Source organism: Crinia signifera, chromosome 4, assembly GCF_055691185.1.
Source record: "Crinia signifera chromosome 4, ASM5569118v1, whole genome shotgun sequence".
Classification (NCBI taxonomy): domain Eukaryota; kingdom Metazoa; phylum Chordata; class Amphibia; order Anura; family Myobatrachidae; genus Crinia; species Crinia signifera.
In genome coordinates, this window is record NC_139220.1 from 77128441 (window position 1) to 77148678 (window position 20238).

The following is a 20238-nucleotide window of genomic DNA, read 5'->3' on the forward strand; positions in this document are numbered from 1 at the left end:
AAACAGCCAGGATGCCAATGTCAGAATGCTAACAAATGGCAATCCCTTTGGTTTATATGCAGGGTGAGCTACTGTGTGTCCCTGAGAAATAGGGATTAGCTTTAGGCACTAGTGAGGGGGACTAGGGTTAGCCTGCAGGGAAGGTTAAAGTAAGGCTGGGGGGGGGGGGGGGGGGGTAGGTATAGGCACTTAGTAGGGGGGTTTAGGCTGTCTGCTGAGAGGTAGGTTTAAGTGGCAGAGAGTGACTGTTAGGCACTAGTGGGGAGGGTTAGGGTCAGGCTATGGGGGAGGAGTAGGCTGCTAGAATGGAGTTTTAGGGTTGGTGTAGTGGCACGGATAAGTATACTTAACTGACCCCTGTCAAGATTCCCTCCATCAGGATGACAGCATTGGTATTCTGACTGCAGGCATACTGTCCACCAGTCATCCATATGTATTGCCTCCCAGATAGATAGATCCATATTGTGTTTGATTGTTTTAAGGAGTCTTCTGATGTTTTACAATTTACAAAAAATATCTAGCACAGAACATTTTTTTGCATTTCTTTAATTTCTTTCTCATTAATGGGAGCAGGGGCATTTTAACAGAGAAAAGGGCCAGTGTGCAGACTCTGGGTGGGCCCCAACCTCTGCATTCTGCATTAGACTCTGGCATATTGCCAGAGTCTACTGCGCATGTGCAGCTCTCCAGAAACATGACTCCAGCCATGTTCCGGAGACTAATTTTACTACTGGGCACGCACAGTGGCCATTTTGTGTGCTTTTTTGTGTGGGCTCCCTGGACTCTGAGGCCCATGTGCGTGGCACAAATTGCCCCCATTATAGAAATGCCTATGCAGGGGAGATGTATGAAGCCTTGGAGTGAGATAAAATGGAGAAGTTGAATCATCTTCTCAATGTCAGTTATGCTGCAGATTTGATTGAATGACAGTAAATGGAGTAAATTTACTTAGGTTTGTATCTCACTCGTGTTTGTCCAAGACTAAACAGATATTTGCAGAGCCCTGTGATAGATAGCCACCGCCCCTCAAGAGTGAAATCCCACCCTGTGCAAGTCGTCAAAAGGCTTGCGAAAGTTTTTCAGATCAGCGATTAGCTGCAAATCCATTCTCAACAAACTCACCGTCTAATGATTTTTCCAGTGCGTAACCCAGGACCTATTTGGCCAGTGCAATAGAAACAGCTGACATCGACACACGCTCCATCAAAATGCCTGGGAATGCCTGCATTTTCCCTGAAAGTCCCAAAAAACAGCCGATTACAACCTCCAAATGCCGGTTTCCTCTCAATAGACTTGCAAACGGCTTCTTTTTTTTTTTTACAAATTGACTGTACATACACCATTGTGTACATTGTTATTGAAGAGATTTATATATCTCCATGGTTCGGTAAGCCGCAAAAACCACCACCTACCATCTGGCCAAAAGCCCACCCGCCTACCCCCTGCCACTGAATCCCTTTGTTGCCATGAAAGGGGATGTGTTCGCTAATACATCTGCTCACATGTGGCCACTAGCAGGAGAAAGCATTCGATGGTCGCGGACCATCGATTGATTTCTCCTGCCTTTGGAAGACAGTCTGAACTGACTTTTATTTCCTCAGCAAATTGCAGAAGACCTGATGGGAACTTACATCATGTGGCATCAGTTTTCTGCCCCCAGCAGGCATTTACATTGTTTTGTTTTCTATGGTTAAATAATAATTTTTATCTAGTTAGTAATGAAACTATCATGGGAGATTTTCTTGTAAGATTGGTGAATTTTCAACTTTATTTTGGGTGAGTGGACAATATTTACGCGCATGTTTGCTAACACAAATCTTGGTAAATGTCCATGTTTTATCCTTTGGGCGGGATGTATCAACATACATCCCCGCCCTTCGCACGGCAGCCGCCGCGATGCTACCGCATATGTACTAACATATGCGGCCAGCATCGGGCTGCGGTAACGGAGACCCCCGCGATACCTGTTATGTGGGCTGCGGGGGTCTCCGTCACCTCCCGGCGGCTGCCAGCGTCCCCCTGCGTCTCCTCCTCCCCCCTGAAGCCGGATGTCCTGCCGGCTGTCACACCAGGGGGAGGAGGAGGTTAAAGGAGGACGGGAGGGGGGGCGGCGCGCGGACGGCGTACGTCGGGCGGCGAAAGAAGCCCATAGGCTTCTATAGGGTATCGCCACCCTCTGGCTGGCGATACCCTGGCCTGCGAAAACGGGGCGAACCGGTGATAGTACATAGGAAAATGCGGTAAAACGGGGGTTTTACCGCATTTTCCCTTTAGTACATCCCGCCCTTTGTGTGAAAAGTACTTCAGCGTTTGGCTGACGCTGTGTTTGATTGTATTTGTGACTTCACCTGTGTTTTGATCTTTTATTTGTGCAAACACTCCCATACTGTATTTGTTCACTGTTAAATTTCAGTGATTAAAAGGGATAGTAAAAAACCACAATATGGGTAAAATTTAAGTAACATTCATGACAACATATACTACATAACATAAACAAGTAGAGACTATTACTAAAAAAGCCTAGCCCTCCCAGATTTATTTACATAAAAGCAGAAAATCTTAGAACAATGCAAGTTAAAAGTGCCTTTCCAGTAACAAAGATGGTGACTTGGGTGACTAGGTTTTTTTTTTTATAGATGCAGAGGAAAATTCCTTCTCAAATGGACAAAACCATGTGTAATGCAGGAGAGGCAGATGTAACATGAGCAGAGAGTTACATTTGGGTGAGTTATTTTGCTTCTGTGCAGGGAAAATACTGACTTCTTTATTTTTACACTGCAATATAGCTCTCACACTTTCCCTACCTAAATCTAATTCTCTCTGCACATGTTACATCTGCTTCACCTGCAGTGCACATGATTTTGTCCATCTAAAGCTGTGTACACATGGAGCAAAATGATCATACTTGCCTACCTGACCCTCTCCATGTGGGAGAAAATGCTTTGTTCCTGGGCTTCCCTGGTAATGTATAATTGCCATCACCTGTGGTGAAACACCGTTACCTAGCTCCCCACAGGTGATGGCAATCATACATTACCAGGGAAGTCCAGAAACAGAGAATTTTCTCCTACATGGAGAGGGTCAGGTAGGCAAGTATGAATATGATCTCTGGCAATATACTGCTAGCAATATATTGCTCAGCAATCATATTGCCCAGTGTCCCATTTTCATCAGCGACCAGAGATGCTCGCTGATGAAAATGACACACTGCCGGGAGAAAAGGCAGGGGATGTCGCTGGTCGGAGGAGCATTCTCCTCCAACCATTGACCATTAGGGGGCTGAAAACGGGAGCGCACACCTGGCGATTTATCGCCGGTGCACACTCCAATCACTGGAAATATGGTCACTAGGCGACCATATTGCCAGCGATTTTTGCCCGTGTGTACACGGATTCAGTACTGAATCCCGGCGGTCGGGATCCCGGCGTTCAGAATCCCGACGCCGGAATCACGACAGCCGAAATGCCGACAAGGGGGGGACCTGGATCGCCCCCCCTTGCGGGCTCGCTGCGCTCGCCATGCAGCGGGCCCGGTGCCTCGCTACGCTCGGCACACTAATTTATTCTCCCTCCAGGGGTGTCGTGGACACCCACGGAGGGAGAATATGTCGGTATTTCGGTCGGTCGGGATTCCGGCGTCGGGATTCTGAACGCCGGGATCCTGACCGCCGGGATATTAACTGCATCCCGTGTACACAGCTTTAGACTGATTGTGCCTTTTTCGAGTGAATCAGAATAACCCCCTATGTGCAGGCACTGTAAGACAGGCAATAATACAAGTCTAACATTAACTTCTAGGTTTACCCCACCTAAGATTTTAGGACTTGTAACAGCAAGATTATTATTTATTAGAATGCAGCTGTGGGGATCAATATGTTGGAAAACTGGAAAAACTTCCCAAACACATGTGAAATATGAAAAAAGCATGATAGACACACTGTCTAAAAAACAACAATATGGGTAAAAATTAAGTAGCATTCATGAATAAATATACTACATAACATAAACAAGTAGAGACCATTACTAAAAAAGCCTAGCCCTGCAGTGCATTTGGTTTTGTCCACTTGAGAATGAATTTGCCTTTGTGAGTGAACCGGTATCGCATTTATGTGCCTTTTACAATTGAATTACTTATTTTAAGTCTCCCATTTGGTGTATTAGCTCTACTTTTACTTTTTTCATGTAGAAGAAATTTAACCTTGTAATAAGGGCCAAAATCATCTGGTAATTTTGAAACACCTCCAATAGTAAGTGCATTTGTAGGATCCATTCCTATATATATGTCGCTAAGAGAACAGTCCACACATAAATCTCCAATAAGGCAGTCTCTCTAAAGCCCCGTACACACGGGGGGAGATATATTGCTCAGGAATATATTGCTAGCAATATATTCCTGAGCAATATATTCCTGAGCAATATATTGCCCAGAGTCTCCTTTGCATCAGCGACCACAGATGGTCGCTGATGAAAAGGAACCTCTGCTGGCGGTGCCGCAGAGGTAATTAGCTGGTCGCAGGAGCAAGCTCCTGCGACCAGCGATTAGAAAGGGGCTGAAAACGGGAGCGTGCACCCGGCGATTTATCGTCGGGGCACACTCCCAATCACTTGCAATATGGTCGCCAGCGACCATATTCCCAGCGATTATAGCCCCTATTGCCCCCGTGTGTACACAGCATAAGGTGGATAGATATAGTTACCACAGTTCGACCACTTGGGGAATTATTCCAATTTGGAATGCATAACAGCAGTATCCTCCATATTGGTGGTATTAATGAAAGTCAAAGAGATCTGGAGCAGCAGTAGGTATGTGGCGTAGCTTTGTTTGGGGTGCCCCCCCGTCGTTAATGGGGGGGCACCCCCCCTCCCTGCCCGTCCGGCCGCCCCCCCGTGTCTGCCCCCCGTGCCCCCTCCCCCCATTGCCGCATGCTTACCTGTCCCGGCTCCCCTCCTGGCTTCAATAAATTCTATGCAGACGGACCACGATAAAATGGCCGCCCCCATACCGCAGACAGTTTCAGAGAACAGTCTGCTTTATGTGGCAGCCATTTTATCTTGATTGAAGCCAGGAGGGGAGCTGGGACGCGCGGACAGGTAAGTATGCGGGGGATGGGGGGTGGGGGGATTACTATAGCACTGCAGCCCCCCCCGGCGCCCCCCTATGCACAGCGCCCCCAGCGACCGCGGGGGCTACGGTGCTATAGTTACGCCACTGGTGGAAAAGGTCTTTGAATGGAGGACTGGGCCAGATCCAATTGGGGTACAGTGAGGTGCTCAGTTGGTGTCCAGAGTCTTTGCTCCTAGGAGCACCTACTGAGCACCTCACTGTCCCAGTTTGCATCTGTCGCCTATTTAGATACCTTTTCCACATACCCATCAAAGGTTGATGGGTATGTGGAAATCTATCCCTTGATTTTATGTGTTTTTTACTATTAACTTACCTATTTTAAGTATCTTATTTGGTGTTTTAGCGCTACTTTTTATTTTTTCTTGTATATTTGTTTTAAGCGATTGCTCTTCCCCTTTAAGTAGTTGCTTTACGACACACCTCACATCAACACCCGGTCGGTTGCTTAGGCAACACGCATCCATCCCCTTAAATCTCTTCAACTGGTATAAGCCCACTTCCCTCCTGTGGCTCTGCAGGTCTGAAAACATGGATCGGAGCCCTGTGTTTGGGAGCCCACTCATCTCTCCCCAAACACACACTTTAGAGACTTATTCCTGGCTTTGCAGTGAACCAGGTTCTATTGCCTGGCTGCAAAATAACTCTCTCTGAGGCTGGACGGATCCTTAACTCTTTACAGGGCAGTTGTGACCAAAGAAATATAACACTCTCTGGTGGAAATAACCCTGTTTCACAACAACATGCATATCTTGGGTGACTCTCAGGGATTCTGGGAGCAGCAGACAAATCTACCTGACATGGCTCACTGCTGTTCTCCCTCTTACTTCCCAAAATAAGTAGGTGGTCCATTTTTGCATGAATTATACTATTGTATGCATGTCCTGCTTTACATAGAGTAGCTAATACTTTCAGTAATGTTCCCAGCTCCTAATTCCAGGGTGTTTAACACCTGCTCTGCACCCCCATCTGATTGTTCACTCCCACAGGGTACAAAATATTTGCAACTATTCCTGTTTTGTCCTGTGGCTGCACTGATAAAGTGTTTTGGTACTTGTTTCCTAGCACGGCGCCCATCGCATCGCAGACCATAAGGCATACAATGGTATGCGATGCGATGTTACGCGATGGCAGGCGATGTTATACAATTTTAAATTGTATACCATCGCATTGTATGGCATTGTATGCCATTGTATCGCATTTGTATAAGCACCCTAATGGGTTTTTCAATGTTAAAAGTGCCCCCTATAAGATAATTAACCGTAATGGGTGCTTAGTATGTTAAAAGCACCCCCAATGGCACCCCAACTATCAAAGGCAACCCGAAGCGTGGCGAGGGGTGGCGGTACGCGTCCTCTGACCTTTTCATACCCCCACTTTCCACATCGGCGTGGAGTTGATTTTATATAGTGTGGCGAGTGCAGCGAGCCACCGAGCCCGATGCGTGGCGAGGGGACGCAGAATACATGTAAAGTAATACACGTTCCCTCGCGGGGCTTACTGCGCTAACCACGTTTCGGGCTCGGTGGCTTGCTGCCCTCGCCACACTATATACAATCAACTCTACGTCGACGTGGATAGTGGGGGTATGAAAAAGTTGGAGGACGCGTACCGCTGCCCCTTGCGGGCTCGCTGTGCTCGCCACCCTTCGGGTTGCCGTTCATAGTGGGGGTGGCATGGGGGTGCATTTAACATTGTAAGCCCCCATTAGGGTGCTTATACAATTAAAAATCGTATAGGGGCTTATACAATTTAAAATAAAATCGCATCGGGTGTATGACATGCAATGCGATTATATGTCGTACGACATAATATCGTGGGCGCCGTGCTAGGAAACAAGTACCAGTGTTTTGTGCTGGGAGGCATCTTGTACATCAGACCTTAACTTTCATGTTATTGGCCCAGTTTGATTTGTATATGAATTTATATTAGCACACTCATTTTAGGACCGGTTATAGTAACAACCAGCCTTCCGCAACTTTGTTTTAATGTTACATGCAGACCAATACAGTAGGATGGAGAAATGCACTTACAGCTGTTCCAGTCTTTCCCCTAAAGGCTTAAAGAGCTTAAATAAATGATGGCTATTTTCCTTGTCAAGCTATGTATGTCTGACTGTACCTGTTTCCATGTCTTTGACAAATGAGTTTCCCCCATGCTTATTTCAGATCATTCTGATGCCTGAAGCAGTTTTTTCCATATCCTATCTTAAGAGTTGCTTTGATAAATAAGAACTAGAAACCAATACAGATATATTCCTTCATGCTAGTGCATACGTCTCTCAGAACCTGAATGATTGGAAAATAACTTTGCATTAATCATCCTTAAGAAGGTGTTTAATCCTGCATTGTTTTCTGTTGCTGTGAGCTTTTCTAAATGATAATACTGTAGCATTGTTTTCATTTGTTGTATGACTGCTTAAGTATGTTATATACACCACTGATGGGATTTACATTGTACTTATCCTCATGTTGTGACAATGATGTAAAATAGCAAGACAATGATGAAACGATTTTCTAAGTATGGTTTTGCTTTTCAGTTTTATTAACGACTTGTGTTCTGTGAAAGTACCGATTTATATTTTAACTGCAGGACCAGTTATGTTCAAATGCAAGTTATGTTACATCACATTTATAAATATAAATATATATGTTAGGGTTCAAAACATTTGGCCTAATCAAGAACTAAAATCACAGCTGCAAATTAGCTGCCATGCACATGGTCATCCTGCAATAAAATCCTGCTCTTTTTTTATTTGCTGTTTGTACTCAAGGTTATTGACAGGTAGCTGGTGTTTGGGGTTGAAAGAGTCAGGGAAAACGCAGGAATAACCAGGCATTTTAAAGGAAGTCATGTGACATTAGCTTTGGCCCTGAACAGTCTGTTTGTCTTGCAGCCGCTAATTAAGTCCTGGTCTACGCACAGACTGCACACACTAGAAAATCATTTGATGGCGAGTGGCTTGCAAATGGATTTGCAGCTATTCGCAGACCTGCCCTATTTTCGCAAGCCGTGCCAAGCAATTCGCAGTCTTGCACAGGGTGGGATTTCACTCTTGTAACAGACAGGAAGGAAAGGTAGTAGAGATATTTGGGTGTACTCTAGAATATATTTTGAAATATGTCCAACTGATTATAACATAATCTCAAAATGATACATTTATTGATAATTCTTAAAATAGGGTGCGCGACTCACACCCTCTTTGTAAAACGATACTGTGAGTGTGCAAAAAAAGGCAAGAAAATGTGATTAAAAATAAGATTTGGATGCTCTGATACGATTTTTTTTTTTCACTTTTATTGTTTAGTACCCCTGACTGTCCTTTTCTTGGGATATTCTATGTTTGACAAGGAATATTGTGAGTTATTTCACCTGATTTCTCTATGGCCCTTATTCAGATCTGATTACAGTATTACAAACTTGTTTGTAAAATGGACAAAACCATGTGCACTGCAGGTGGGGCAGATGTAACATGTGCAGAGAGAGTTACATTTGGGTGGGGTGTGTTGAAACTGAAATCTAAATTGCAGTGTAAAAATAATGCATCCAGTATTTACCCTGTACAAAAAAAAAAAAAAAAACTCACACAAATCTAACTCTCTCTGCACATGTTACATCTGCCCCACCTGCAGTGCACATGGTTTTTCCAAACAAATTTGTACTGCAATCAGATCTGAATAAAGGCCTATATGTGTGTGGTTCCCTGCTTGTTCTTATAAGGAACTGATTGTTGATACAGTTAATCTTATTCTTTAGATACTGTATCCTTTCTTGGGATTTGTGCCAATTCTCACTTGTAGCAGTTGGATGAACACTGTTCCCTTCCAATTGCAATGCTACTGTATTTTAGAGGTACTGTAAAGCTTTGGAGTCATTTGCCTGTATTTTAATGTTTGTTATTTCACTTTAATCCTTTATTGGAGAATTACTTTCTATGTTTGTCTTGCCATATTTTAATGTTTTTATGTGTGTTGGATATATTCCAGTTTGTTGTTCTACATCTAGTTACTTTGCAAGGAGTCAAACCTAGATAAACATCTCTATATACTACATTCACTAAAGAAGTGAGTTCTCATATATGTGCTGCACTAGACGGAGGTTAGATTATATTGTCCCTGTTCTTAAGCAGCACCTCCACCAAGCCCTGCGTTTTTATTAATATCCATTTAGGAATTAGGACCTATTATATATTATATAGGGGGGGGGGGGGGGGGTCCGAGTGACCTTTACAAACAGCATTTTGAACCAAACACAAGCTGTTGTGTGCATAACATAAATGCAAAATACCTAAAAAAAATATTTCAAAGACTGAATAATCCGTTATCCAAAATGCTTCTGGTTCCAAACAGTGGCGACTCCTACCTTCTAGGTGGAGGGGAGCTGCCTCTGGAAGCAGCTGCCGCTGGGGTATGGTGATGCAGGCACCCCCTCCCCCTGTTGCCGCCGACGCTGCCACTCTCCTCCCGGTCTCCTGGCCTGTTCTATGATTACAGGTGCGGGGCTGGCGCATGCACAGTACAAACATATGTACTGCGAATGTCTGTCTTGGTTCAGCTAAAAGACAGAGACTGTGTCTCTGTATATGTCTGGCTGTGTTATTACTTATGGACAGTGACACACTAAGCGCCTAATTCAGCATGGATTGCTAATCAGGGAATTCAAAATCCATTACGAATGACTATGCACACACAGTGTTCTCCTTGCGCAGCAGCAATTCAAAAATAAATATCTGTACAACCAGCAGTTGCATAGAAGTTGCCTTTTGATTGACAGGAAACCAGCATTACGGGGCATAAACTTGGTCATTTATTTGGTTAACTGGGAAAATGCAGGCATGCAAAGGTATTTTATTGGGTGGGTCTCTGTCTACAGCAATAACCACTTCCAGCATGTTTTTTTAGCAGATTAGTCAAAGCCATATACTGGCACAAATAAAAAAAATATGGTTCTGTGAAAGGTTCTGCGAATACATTGCTATTTACAATGCATTCGCTATTTTGCAATGGACAGATTTTGTTTCTGCGTGGGTAGTAACTTTTGATCATAGCCAACTGCTTTTCCTTTACCCATATTCCAGGAACTAATAATGAATAGCCTCTCTTTTAAGTGGAAAAACAATTTACACAGTGAATAACTTAGTATCAAAATAGAGAATAAGGATTATTTATATCTTTGAATGTGGTACATACCATGGCCCTTATTCTGATCGGTGCGGATATTCCCGCATTCTTACGGAGCGGTCCGCACGCCACGGTGTTCTGCCGCGTGCGGCCATCGTCCGTAGAAACGCCCACGGGTCCTCCGCATTCGGACGGACTCACTCTTTAAGAACAGGGCGTGTTTACGGACGACATACAAACCATGCGTGTGCGGGAGAAACACTCAGATTCTGCACGGTATTACAGAGTATTACAGAGTATGCTCGGGAATACCGCATCCGAACGGGAGCCAAGCGGTGCTACCGCCCGTAAGCGGAGTATTTACGCCAAACAACCCACTATGAAGTATCTTCTGCAATACATCACATGACCCACTTATTCAATTACCTATCCTCATAAAAAACTTCTTATTTGGAATTGGAATCAATTAGATGCCAATATATCCTTACAAGCATGCCTAACACATGCATTGCACACATTAACCCTTACAGCAATTGAAGCGCAATGGTTTCAATTAAAGCACTGACAAGCGTCCTATTAGTGAGTAATGAGTAAAGGAGTCGATTCTATTGGGTTCAGGTGTTAATGCTTGTAGTCATTAGGCGTACGTTCGCCTACCGCATGAACGAGTGGTGTCCGCAAAGCAATAGTACACTTGTGGACACCGCACATTTCTTCCCTTTTTGATCGCGTGCATTCGGAGTGGTATCCGAATGTACGCCCCCCAACATAAGTGTACTCCCCCGTGTCCGCCCATGTTTCCGCCCCGTTTTGCCCACTTTGAAACTACGCCCATGTGTCATTCCGCATGACGCCCATAATACGCCCATATTTCCCGAATGATTGCGGGGAACAGTTTTGTACGGGATTTGGCCGAACAGGTACGGAGTCAAGGCGTGGCACATGCGCGTTGCGTTCTCCACGCATGCGCAGACGCCGTAAAGACGCGATCCGAAAGTATGCGGTAAAGTACGCGTCAATCAGAATAAGGGCCCATATAACAGGCATCAATATTTATATGTCCTCCTCAAGACACTGAATAATTACCTACAATCCATAAATGATTTTTTTTGCAAATTAGTACTATTTATGAAATCATTGTGGGATGAACACTTGTTCTAGGTTGAACATTTTCTATCTTCCATTGGGTCCAGGGATGGTTGCATACTCAAGGAGGACCCATCCTCGGCTCCACAGTTGCTTTACTTCCATGGATCTCCTTTGCTGATGTTCCCAGGACAGGAATGGACACCACTTCCCCCATAGCAATACAATCTACATCCAGGGCCGGTGCAATGCACCGGAGCACCCCAGGCGGGGGGGCACCCCGGCGCTCGCCCCGGCACTTGCCGCTCATCCGCTCCATGTTGCATCGCATCACAATACCCCCCCCCCCCTCACGGATGACGCACGGGGGAGGGGAAGGATGACAGGATGACAGGCGGATGGGTGGGGGGGGGGGTGTTGGGATGACGGGTGGACAAGCAGGGTGTAGAGATAATGGGCTCACCGGCTGTAAGGAGCCACGGGGGGAGTCTTGGGATGATGAGCGGACGGGCGGGAGTGATGCAGCGACGGCCGCTGTGTTGCTGGGAGCGGGGGGAGAGGAGAGACAGGCAGCTACTCACCTCCATCCAGCGGGGTCCTGGCTCCCAACAACCGCCCTCCAGTGGCCGGCGCCCTAGGCAAATGCCTAGAGCTGCCTAGTGGTGGCGCCGGCCCTGTCTACATCCCAACCACCTCCATCTTTTAGTTGTCCACGGATTGTAGCATTTTTGTGGGCTTTAACTCAAGTCCTTGCCTGCTTTGCCCACTGCTGCCTCACAAGAGATGCACAATTACAGGCCAATATGTGCACTCATTCCTTAGGCACAGAATTCCCAGGTAGTGCCATCCAAGGAGACCTGGAAGCTACCATAGGAGGATACTGAGGGGCAGAATTCATAATGGGTTTTAACCTTTAAAGATGCTTTATTGGAATGGACATCATGATGTCTTTGGTGAGCTGCACAATCTTCACCTCCAGGTGAGCTTGGACCTGAGGGTACTAAGCACTGGGTATTGTTATCTGCATGCTGCCCTCCAGTTGTCTGGAGAGGCCACGATCTTGCATGTCACTCCCCCTGATTGTCTATTTCCTTGGCCAGTAATTATCCCTACACTGGGCCCACCTTGCCTACCTGGACATTTGCAGACCTTCACTCTATTGTATGTTGCAGGGAAATCTGCCAGGCATAGTGATGGGATCTCAGTTGGCAGGCAAACTTTTTTATTTATTTTTATTATATTTTACTTTGTACATGTGTTTTACCCCATACTAGCCATTCGCCCCTCATGTATTGTATGCTCTAGGTACTTTTGTATTGCTGAAGTCATCTGTACTGCCCAGTGTTGGGCTAATTCAGTTTGGATCACTAATCTGTAAAGTTACAGTCAACTGCGAGTAGATAACCACTGCCCAGAGAGAAACAAAATTCATCCTGTGCAAATTTGCGATTGCATTGCACATGGGTTGCTAGCATCAACTTGCAAATCCATACACATTTCCTAAATCAGCTAAAGGTTTTTGTAGTCTGTGCAAATATGAGTAGCTTTGACTATTTTACTAATCTATGACTCTATGACTGAGACAGACTAAACTATGCCAGTGCTGAGGTCACGGTACCTCCCTTAAAATGCTTGGACATGCTGGTGATATTTCTGACACTCCAAGAAAATGTCCAGTTTTCACCCTCAAACAGAAAAAAAGGAAATCTAATGTCTTAGACCTGTGTTTTAGCAGCCACTATGAGGAGGTATACCAGCCTCCGGGCAAAAGAAGGAAAACACAATGTTCAAGTGGTTGCTAAATAGTAATGAAAATATTAAGGTACTTGTGTAGTATCTGGGCGCCCGATTTTAAAATCGGGTCGGAAAAATCGCATCGAATCGCATGCGATCCGATGCGATTTTCCATAGGATTCAATGTTAACATAGTCCTGTTCATTTCCCCACTATCCAAGTGGCCATAGAGTTGATTTTATAAAGCGTGGCGAGCGCAGCGAGCCACCGAGCCTGAAGCGTGGCGAGGGGCCGCGGATTACTTAAAATGTTTTCCACGTCCCCTCGCAGGGCTCGGTGCGCTCGCCACGCTATATAAAATCAATTCTATGCCCACTTGGATAGTGGGGAAATGAACAGGACCTTGTTAACATTGAATCCTATGCAAAATCGCATCGAATCGCATCGCATCCGATATCGCATGCGATACCGGATGCGATTCGATGCAATTTTGCCGAAAATTGTGTCGAATCGCATCTGATTGTATGCCTTAAGGTAAGGCATACAATCACAAAATCGGGCGCCCAGATACAATAGGTGACATTCTATGCTTGCAAATAAATGCGCATGTTTTTTTAGCGCACCACATCGCCGCAAATCGCACTTTTACAAATCGCACTTTTCAGTCATAATTTAATGTGATGCGTTTTGGAGGCTGAAAAGTGCGAATAGGTGCGATTTGCGGCGAAGTGGTGCGCTTTTAAGTAACAAAATAGTGCGAATTCTTCCGCCGGTCATGTGCGATTTTTGGACCAACCGGAGTGCGATATACAAAACTGTCTCCGCATGAGTAAGAACCCCCCAACCTATTGGCCCACCTGTGTCCCCTCCATTATGCATCACACCCCCTATATAAAGGGGCATTGGCGCCATTTCACTCTTTGATAGGAAGTAAGGAGCATGGAGAGGAGCAGTAGCAGTGTGCGTTCAGGAACAGGTGTTGGTGGCAGAGGGAGCAGTGGCAGAGGGAGCAGTGGCAGAGGGAGCAGTGGCAGAGGGAGCAGTGGCAGCAGCCAGACAAGTGTGAGAGGCAGCAGTGTGGCAGGCAGCATGGCCACAGCAAGGGCAGCCCCACACCAGGCCCTGGGCGTCCAGCCCCAGCAGGAGGAGGTGGAGGATCCGCTGGCATCCCCATCCTACAGCCAAGACCTTGACCATACCCCACACCAGCTGCAGGAGGGCCACATGTCAGAGGTGGAGGCAGATGGTGGTGAGGAGGAGGAAGACACTGCCATGGAGGAGGAGGGCTACATGGCTGGTGTTGAAAATGAGGAGGAGGAGGTTGAAGCTGGCCGCACCAAAAGTGACAGAAAGGTGCGTTTTTCCTATGAAGAAAATGCAGCACTTGTCCGGGCTATCCTGCCGGTGTTTGAGCGTTTGCTTGGCAAATCTCACCACAAGACCACTGCACAGCGCAAAAGGGCTATGTGGAAGGACATCACCCAGGCGGTGAACGCTGTGAGTCAGCACAAGCACCTGGTCCGCAATGTGAAAAAGAGATTCAACGACATCAAAAGGCAGTTGAAGAATAAAATGACCATGGAGTTGGAGGAGGCCACCAAGACTGGAGGAGGAAGCCCCACCACTGTGTGCTACAATTCGTATGAGGTGAAGCTGAAGCGCATCATCCCCCCTGAGGTCCTGCCTGGCATGCACGTGGCGGATACCAATAGGCCACAAACGCCATCTAGAGCTGGTAAGTGTGACCACATGCAATCCTAAACATACATGCTAATGTATTATAACTATAATGTTCACTTGTATTGTTATGCTAAGTAAAGTGCTGCTGTGGAACTACATAGCCCAGCAAGGTCATGCACAAGAAATTGCCTGCTACTCCTTTAAAATTGCTGATAATGCTGGGCCTTGTAGTTCCACAACTGCTCACATTGATTAACACTGTAACATTCTTTCTAGCAGCCTAACATGTATGTGGACAAAAACCCAGAGGTGTACTGGTGGTTTAGCTGCCATGCCTACATAGCAAAGATTATACAATAGTTGTCATGTGTACAATAGTGTAATTTTATTAATGTCACAGAAAAATCTGTGGGTTCCAAAACAAAATGGTGCCAAAGAAATAAAGCAGTCCTTGTCCAAAGGGTATTGTCCATTATTGTCATCTCAATGCCTGTTTGCACAAAATGCTTCCCCATTGCAAGGTCCATAATGCCTGCCCATCTTTCCTTCTACAGATTGTCAATCCCGAAGTGCTCACGCATCCAAGACCAGAAGGCCCGTTGCTGCAGAATCTGCGGAAGCAGGTAAATGAACAAAAAACACACCATTACACATACAGTACACACACCCATGTCACCTCAACAATATCTCATACCACATTCAACTCCTGTTGCTACATTGCAACGGAAATGAATGTCATCTGAGCTACGCATGTGACATATTATTAATGTGAATGTTACATGCTGTATCGGGGTACATGTGTAAGTACATAACACCCCTAGGTATTTGCGTCCAGCATCTCAAGCCATATGTAAAACAGTATAGAGGACAGTGTGGCCTATATATGCATGAGTACTTACCTCTTCTCTGTATCCACAGGTGCTATACAACTAGGGTCAAACCAAACAGATTCTTCAATGATGGTGCTAGACGAAATGGACATCATTCTTGAACCAGTCGACACCTTTGCGGCAGAGGAAGAAATACAGACCTCGTCACAGAGTGATCTTCCCCCAAGTGGGGTGTCTCCCAACCCACCCCCACCCACCAACACACCCAATACAGCCGCTTCGGCTTCCCAAGTAGCTAACTTGGTTAATTTCAAGGAAAAACAGATAGAATTCATGGCCTCCCAAAGCCTCCAAATAGGTAATATCCAGGGGTACATGCGTGACACCTTCCTTCAGTTACGGAAAATGGCACGTAGTGTACGGGTAGGTGTAGGCACTCATGTGCGCATTGCTAACAGCATTGACACCCGTCTTTCTGAGCTAACTGCTGCTGTAAGGGAGCAGAATAGGCATATTGGCAGCCTGGCGCAAAGTATTGCTGCACTCACCCAATCATGCACAGCGCAGACTAATGCCTTACTAGCTATGCAGGCCCAAATCCAGCAGCTGGAAGCCAATGTGGGAGGTGGCACAGCATCCACCCTCAGCAGTGTATCCAGCACCCCAATAAGTGGCTCCCCCACTTCCCCACCCCGTCGGAGTGTTAGGACCCGTGGTGGGCTTGGTACAGGGTCTAGAAGTGGTGTAGGGGTGCCTGATGCTGGGAGAAGGTAGCTCCTACATATGTTTCATTATTTTTCCCATTCCCAATCATCTTGTAACATGCCCCCAGAGTTGTTATTTTTCACCTGCAAAAATGCAGATTGCGTCTGACAAAGTAGACAGAAGTAAAAATGTCTAGCCGCATACCATTGTGTTTGTGTATTATTTTTTAAGCAATTATTGTGTGCAGTCTAAAATATTGCAATGGTATATGACAATGGGATTGCACTAAAGTAGTGTGGGGTATCTCCTTGGCTGGCAAAGGTTGTGCATCTACATATTCCAGCAGGCTCTGACACTCATGGTTTGGACTGTAATGCTTAGAGTGTGTCAGGGCATGCTGGCACGTGTAGTTCCACAACACCAGTGAGACATGTTTGACTGCATACATCATTCATACATGTCTGAAAAGTACTTACAAGCTAGATATCAGCAAGGGATAGGTCAGCACCACCATCTGCATCCGTTGGGCTCTGTGTATTAGGCTAAATGTGGGTGGAAGCAGATGGTATTGGTCACACATTAGTTAATGAGTACACTTACAGCACAGGTACATTTTGCAGTACAGGGCACATGTGCTTACCAGAAAAGTATCGGCTGATGATGTGTGTGCGCACCAGATTCCCCCTCTGCGTACCCCTCACTACCGGAGGTGTGGTAGGTTGGGCTTCCTCAACGACTGCTGCATGCTCCTCCTCCACATAGGCAGGTTGGGACAGGGCTATGTTGTGCAGCATGCAGCAAGCCTGGATAATCATGACTACTTTGCCAGGGTGGTAAAGCAGTGTACCCGACGACCTGTCCAAACACCGGAAGCGACTCTTCAAGACGCCAAATGTGCGCTCCACCACATTGCGGGTTGCAATGTGGGCTTCATTATACCGGTGCTGTGCAGGGCCCTCTGGGGTGCGCAAAGGTGTCATTAGCCAGGAAACACAACCATATCCTGAGTCACCTAAAACACAGATAGGAAGTGATTGCCTTATATGGTAATGTATGTGTTGCTTTCAAACAGGACACAATGGTAGAAGAGCAATATGCTTGTGAAAGAGGAAACACACACATTGCAGCAGGTACAATTAGGGACAGACAGGGTATTATGTTAAAAGGTACTTACCTAGTAGCCAGCCCTCTGGCATTTGGTGGTTGGTAAATCTGTTCCAGAGGGCTGAGTGTCTCAGAATATAGGCGTCATGGCAGTTTCCCGGAAAGCCTGCAACAACACTCAGGATTTTCAAATTTGCATTGGATACAACCTGCACGTTCAGGGAGTGCCGCCCACGCCTATTGACGTAGACGTGTCCCCGCACGTGCGGTGCCCTAATCCCAATGTGTGTGCAGTCTATAGCTCCCAGCACGCGAGAGAATGCTGAGAGTCTATAGAAAGCCAACTTGTGGTCCTGCGACTCCTGCTCAGAACTGGGGAATCTGATGTATGTCCGCCACAACTTCTTTAAAGCAAGTAACACTTGAGTGAAATGCTTAGAGAAAGTGGCCTGTGATACCCCCAAGGCCCATGAGGTCACAGACTGAGTGGAGCCTGTGGCCAAATAGTAGAGGGCACACATTAATTTGTGCAGCCCAGACACTGCATAGTTGCCTTCCCCAAAAGGGTCCAAATCCTCTCTCACCTGCTCATATAAGTCCAACAGGTTAATGCGGTTCAGCCTAAACATCCCCACAACCTGCTGATCCGGGAGGGAGTCCAGGTAGAGCCGAGCACGATACATACGTGGGGTACGCAGTAGTCGGGGGGCTACCTGGATCTGGCGCGCAGCTTCCTCCCTCCTGCGCAGCTCCTCCAAATGGGCCACATCACAAATCATCAACTCCAAACCACTCTGCAAAATCTCCATGTTTCAAACCCTCACAGGTGTCCTAAATGCTGTTGGGGTTTATGTAGGGGTGTTTGTGAGTGAAAATGAGGGCACCTGTGGTGAAATTAACCATGTGTGCACTTGACCAAAATGAGTTCTGTGCAAATTCGCCAAACAGAACCTGGTCTGAAATAAGTGCGATAATTAGACACCTAAAAAGTGCGATTTGCGAAAACGCATTGCATTAAATAAGCGATTTGTATACTTTCCTATACGAAAACATCTGGATGCGATATAAATGCGAAATAATCTCGCACTTTTGGTCCGCATACCTTAACGCACATATTATGCGATTTCAGCCCCTTAGCGCATACCATTTAAATAGTGAATACAAGCCAAAGTTCCTTAGGCAATTATGTTTACTTAACAGTGAAGAGCGCACTTGTATTATTTATCTGGGGTTCAGTTGATGTCCAGCTTAAAGTGGAAGCACAGTATTTTGCCATCAAAGTATTCCTGAATAATGCAAATGTCCATGGCTCAAATGGCATTCATGGATGTGGAGAACAATAGCCAACATGGTTAGGCAAGAGAGCAAGGTAAGTATCTCTGAAATTTGGCAAATGCTGCACTTCTCACTGAGATAATTCAAGTAGATAGGGCTATATTCTAGCATTTGCATGAACTGTGCTTCAGACAGGGCAGCAGGGTCCATGTCGACTGGAAGTAATCTCTGTCCAACAATCAATAGCTCGGCTATTTGCAGGTATTAGCTGCAGTCCATTTATATACTGTATCGGAATATGGACTCCGGGACAAAGGAGCTTGTCACAAGAATAAACAGAATCACCGTTAATGCATTTCATTGCAGTCAACATAACTGCTTTTTGAAAAAGCCACCCTGGGTGTACTTGCATGCGGCCGCATAGAGGAAAAATCATTTCATTATGAAATGATGTTTCCAGCCTTCACTCTGAAAAGTAAGCCTATATTTATTTTTCAGGTGGCTACTATACGCCATCACGTCACATTAGCTGACTGCCCCAAGGATGCATGGGAACACCTGTGTTCACAGGATTACACCCAGCATTTCCATGGGGGAGACCACCATTTTTGTGGGAACAACCATAAAATGCAGGGTGGTCCACCCCCTACCAGCCATCTTCCTGTTCACCATTGTCCGAATGCCCCGGAGAGTGTGAAACTTGCCAAAGAAGGTAGCTCTCGGGGCTTGCACATGCAGATTTTCGTACAAGCACAAACCCCCACCATTGGCTGGGGTAATGAATTCAGGAAAGAGCAATCAGGTGAGCTGCATTATTCCACATTGCAGACTATTGGCGAGGACTTTATTACATTAACACTTCAAATTTCTTCATATTTTAATCTGCACATTTAGACAAGGATGCACATTATGGCTAATACATATTATACACCACTGGCTTGTGTATGGACCACAAAGGTTTTGAGATGAAAAGAGAAGATACTTTTTAATGTATTCTTTTATACTGTGTTGTGGCTATGCCTTCAGCACTCTTCAGCACTCTAGCAGATATTTTTGTTGCACTTACTGTAGTAGCTACTTCTTACTGGGTAGTGCATCTTCTGAGCCTTTTGGCCATTTTGTGATTGTGCTATGAATGAAATAGAAAGAACAATAAAACTACAAATCTGTAAGCCACAACTTTGAGTTATTCTATCTTTTGCACATATAGGGGGTTATTCTGATTCACTCGGAAAGGCACAATCACTCTCTAATGGACAAAACCATATGCACTGCAGGTGGGGCTGATGTAACATGTGCAGAGAGAGTTAGATTTGGGTGGGGGATGTACTTCACACTGATATCTATATTGCAGTGTAAAAATAAAGCAGCCAGTATTTTCCCTGCACAGAAACAATAAAACACCCAAATCTAATTCTCTCTGCACATGTTACCAGGGCTGCCAAGAGAAATCCTGGGCCCCGGTACATCAACTTCCAGGGGCCCCCATGGGGGTGACACGGCATGTTAAGGGTGTGTTTAGCACATGAGAAGAACCCACTCCCAGGAGCATGGCAGCATAAATATACACACAAAAAGACATT

At 45.7% G+C, this 20238-nt stretch overlaps 1 long non-coding RNA gene across 2 annotated transcripts; it reads right to left on the minus strand.

Moving 5' to 3' along the window:
• Positions 1–14791: 14791 nt before the first annotated feature.
• On the minus strand, positions 14792–17236 carry LOC146072344 (uncharacterized). Of its 2 annotated transcripts, XR_014473076.1 has the most exons (4): positions 16917–17236; positions 16753–16818; positions 15641–15744; positions 14792–15352 (listed from the first exon to the last, which is right to left on the minus strand). It is a non-coding gene; the product is annotated as an uncharacterized LOC146072344 (long non-coding RNA). The 2 variants fall into 2 exon arrangements; XR_014473075.1 differs by having other exon boundaries at positions 16753–17236.
• Between the last annotated feature and the right edge of the window lie 3002 nt (positions 17237–20238).